Here is a 5,064-nt window from a genome sequence, read left to right as displayed (position 1 = left end):
AGCTAGGGTACACTAAGAGGGAGTTTATGTGCGATTTCTCAATCATATTAATTAGCTAGCGGTGGAATTGGGAGCAGAATAAGGGAGGAATCCAACAATCAAATTAACGCCGTCACTGAGAACAAAGTTAAATTTGACTCTCACTACTTGAGTAGAATTTATGTTTTAAATTCTTTGAGATATTTTTGGGAAGAAATGAGTTGATCTTGGAATAGGGACATTTTCTTGAAATCAGATTAGAACCAGAAGTAAAAACAAAAAAAATGGAGAGTGAGATCTGAGGATAAAAAGAAGATCGGACAAAACGATGGAATTATCATGTGGACAACTATGAGGAGAGGACATAAGAGATATGCTAAAAACATAGGAGGAAAATTGAAAGGATGAGAACAGGAGAGGGATAGGAAATTTTAAAAAAAGGGAAATTGTGGTCTGAATCTGATATCTATTTGGGAATTATTATTCTGTTATCTTTTATATTTAATTCTCTTGATGTCTGTTTCGAAAATGGTAGCATTGGTGAGTAGAGAAAAAGAAACGAATTGTATAGGGATTAAAAACAATATAAATATAAAATTCTAGGAGGCAAATCCAGGTGAGTGAGACCATGTTCTCTATGAGGGTAAAAGTGATGCTGTTTGGAAGTAGGAATTGGATTAACAGCGGAACTAACAAACTCTAGGAGCTGATTTGGGTGAGGAGAGACAATGTTCTCTGTGATACACATGTAAGAAAGGATGAATTACACAAACTTTAATAAGATGTTTTCTTGATTTTAGATAGATGTAATGGTTAACCTTCACTGGTGAGGGATGTGAACACTGCCCTTGGATGTACTTATTTTTATTTGGAGATAAAAGTTTATTGTTATTAACAATATTTGATTAATTGATGGATTTGATTATTTGATCTTCTTCTCTTGACTTGCAGGGATAAAGTATCTTATGCAAATTTTCCTACGATTTGTGCACTTTGCATCAAGATTAAAGGAGGCTCCTCAAGGTATATAAGTAATACTAATCATCACAGCTCAAAACTCTTCAATTTGGAGTATTATTGTGTGTTATTATTGATCTTATAATGTATATTTAACAATAAAAATTCTCATATACAATTTTTGCTAGTAAAAATTCGTACATTTTGACAGTTAAATGATTTGTCATGAGATGTATAGTCTGATTTAAACTCATACTCTTATAGTTAAGGATAAAATTACTTAGATATCTGCCTAAAAGATAAATAATTATTAAATTAATTAATTATATATGTGGATACATAATTAATTAAATAATTAGTTTAATAGTTGATATGTTTCTTTTTTTATAAGAGATTATAAGTTCGAGTTAGATTGTATTTTTATGTGTGTCATCATTTGAAAGTTATCTGCATTGTATTGTAATTAGTTAATATCACTTGACTAATCTCGGATGAAACTGTATTTTTATATGTATTCTTACTTGGAGGTTTTTGTATTGTCTTATGATTGATGCATACCACTTAATTAATAGATGTACCCAATTTTTATTTTTTAATAAATAATTAATGAAGGAAAAAATGAAAATCCTTCTTAAGGTATTATTTTATTTTACATATTCTATAAAATTTTATTTTCATGTATTTCTTTTTTCTTTTGGACTTCGTGAAAATTTTAATTAAATTTAAATTTGCATGCTTATACAGCATGAGTTTTACTTCATTAAAAATTTATTTTGTCAGCTCCATAATTATAGCTATTAATAATTATAATAAATTATAACAATATGATAGTAGTTAAAACACTTATTTTCTATTTAAAATTTATAACTTTAACTTTTATTAAAATGTAGAATATTTTATATGTATAAATCTATAAATTTAAATTCAATTAAAATTTTTACGAAATCTATAAAAGAAAAAGATATATATGAAAATAAAATTTATAAAATAAAATATTACCTCAAGAAAGATTTTTATTTTTTCCTTCATTACTAAGAATTCATGTTTGGTTGCATCCACTGCTTATGCACCTTTTTTTCGAAAAAATTTAAAACAATTTTTAAAAAAACTTAGTAATGAAATATATTAATAATATGTACAATAAAAAATAAGTATGAAATTAATTTACTATATTCACTAATTGATTTGATTTATGATGTCGTTAATTATGTATGAAAGTTTACCCTTCCTTACTCCTTTCATCCCATGTCTTGACACGTGTATATATATATATAAACATATAATTCATATATATGATGGTGTATGAGCAATCATATGTGGCACCAATAGGTATGAAGTTCATTTGTGATCGGTGGTCGTGTTTACTCATTAAGTTCTATCCCGATGGCTATCTTCACATCCTCCATCATAGGTAGCCGGATAAATGCTTCAATGAAGCTGCTGCCCGCTACAGACGTACGACAATATTAATTATATGTATCAATAAAAATATATTAAATGATTATACGAATCATTAATTTATTACTATGACATTTAACGCAGTTAGTATTGTGATATACGTACATACATTATCTATACACACACACACATATATATTGATAAATTGAGAAGGTTATATATATATATAGACACACACATTATATATTTATATAATTCCCAATTATAAGTATCTTCTTTTTGAAGTTTTTAACTTTTCCCCATGTCACCTTCTTGATTCTATCATATTTTTGCATAAATATATATATGTATATATAGATACCATCTTCATTTTCAATTTTATTAATTAATAAAATCTTTTTTTCATATTTTAATACGGTCCTAAAATGTTAAAGTATAAGAGCCAAATTCAAATATGAAGGAATTTGGTTTACAAGTTTATGAACCTGTTTATATATTAATAAATTAAATATATTATATATTTTTATTAATCTAAGTAATATTTCAAGAGATTATTATATTTCAATAATGTATTAAGCATATTCTCAAATATATTAAATGGAATAAAGTGTTAAATTTTAAACAAGCTATTCACATAACTTATCAAACTCAATTTTATATATTTTGAACTTATTTAAATTTATTCAATTTTTTAAAAAGTTTTGTGACCTTCTCTTTTTGGCACGGGTTTTATGCATCTGAAGTCACAGTGGCCATATAATACTTACACATGATGGGGATAGTTTACTGTGATTTTAAGACGTGTTAGTAAGATTCGACGGTCACATTTTATTGACTGACTTCGATCTCTCACAAAAAGACGATAATTCCACATCAACGATTCATATAATTTCTAATCAAAATGCATCACTAATCACAAAAACAAGTTGTTACCCTGATGATCAACCCAACTTTTCTAATTCATCATGCATTCTACCCCATTGTATAACACCTGCAATAGCCTCCTGCTTACACCCTAGTCAACATAAATAAAAAAAAATCAACACATCCCACAACCGTCGAAATCATCACAGAGTCAATCAATGTCCAATCAAGGCCTTTTGTTGGGACCCACGAGTACTTAGCATGAGAAATTGTGTCTGGTGAAGGGCATGGAAACACAGCTGATTGGTGGACACTAGGGATATTCGTATTCGAAATGTTATATGGGATGACATCTTGTAAGGGAGTTGACTAGGAGTTACCCTTAGCAAATATTGTGGCTCGAGCACTTGAGTTTCCCAAAGAAATCATGGTTTCAGAGCTAGCAAAGGATTTGATCACATCGCTATTAATCAAGGACCCGACAAGGCAAATAGGGTCCACAATGGGTGTAACAACAATCAAACGACACCAATTTTTTGATGGGCTTAATTAGGAACTTTTGAGATGTATAAAATCATCATTTGTTCCTTCTCCTGTATCTTGCAAGGAGTTTATTACATTTGATAGTACTATAGAGAGTTCGATATAGTATTAATAGGAAGCAAGAAATTTAGTCTTTAATTTACATGATATATGTTTTTTTTATGTATATTGAATTTTAATAACTAAACAAAAGTGGGATTTAAGTAATTTGTACATTAGAGCAAGAAATTTTAAAGAAATTCATGTTGAAAGGTTCAATATTTATAAAAATATATAATTAAAGCTAGCGGGGAAGCTTGTGTCTGATTATTTTGGTTGCCCCATGGAAAATTAGGGTGATTCCTCCATCCAGGATTATAAGTATTAGAATAAGGATTCCCTTGTTGAACTTCATAATTCTGAACTTGCACTGCTTGTGCTGTCACCCTATTCATGCTGTCTATCTTCTTAGTTAAGGCCTCAATTTGTGCAGATAGAGCTGTATAGTTGTCAACACTATGCAAGCTGCAATTATTTCTTGATGAAGATCTCTCCTTCTCCCATTGGTAACTATTATTTGCCATATTCTCAATCAACTTCTAGGCAGCCTCAGGTGTCTTGTTGTTCAGTGTTCCTCAAGCTGCTATGTCAATCATTATCTTGATGTTGGTTGTGAGACCATTGTAGAATGTCTGTACTTGAAGCAGCATAGGTAGACCATGGTGAGGAACTCTCCTTAGTAGATCCCTATAGCGATCCTAAGACTCATACAAAAATTCTCCATCTATTTATGCGAAAGTGGTGATTTCATTCCTCAACCTACCTATCTTTGAAGGTGGAAAGTACTTGGCTCAAAAAGGTGGAGTGATATCCTCCTAAGTAGTGATGGAACCAGCTGGTAATGAATTCAACCAAGCCTTAGATCTATCCTTCAATGATAAAGGGAAAAGTCTCAATCTGATTGCATCATTACTCATTCCATTATGCTTGAAAGTATCACAGATTTCCAGAAAATTTGCAATGTGCTCATTAGGATCATCAGCTGGGAACCCAAAAAATTGTACACTTTGCTGAATCATTTGGATGATGGCTGACTTAATCTCAAAGTTGTTAGCTTTTACAGCTGACCATGTGACACTCGGTTCAATTCCAGTAAGAGTAGAATAGAATAATCCATCATTGTGTGCTCTCTTCGCCCTTCTGGTTCATCAACCATTGTTGTTGTTCCTCTTCTCAACAAATTTCTGACACGAGATGGGAGAAATCTACTTCTTGCTTGTGCTCTCAGTCTGTGGCGAGTCCTCTCGATTTATGTTTCAAAAATCAATGGTTCTTTGTTTCTTT

General features: G+C 30.5%; 1 pseudogene; it reads left to right on the top strand.

Moving 5' to 3' along the window:
• Positions 1-788: 788 nt before the first annotated feature.
• LOC110806635 (protein kinase G11A pseudogene) lies at positions 789-3,782 on the top strand (annotated as a pseudogene).
• Positions 3,783-5,064: the final 1,282 nt, after the last annotated feature.

The sequence above is a fragment of the Carica papaya genome, chromosome 9 (assembly GCF_054855325.1).
Source record: "Carica papaya isolate Zhongbai chromosome 9, ASM5485532v1, whole genome shotgun sequence".
NCBI classification, from domain to species: Eukaryota; Viridiplantae; Streptophyta; class Magnoliopsida; order Brassicales; family Caricaceae; genus Carica; species Carica papaya.
Note: the sequence above shows the minus strand (reverse complement) of the source record. Positions and strands in the feature narration are given on the sequence as shown.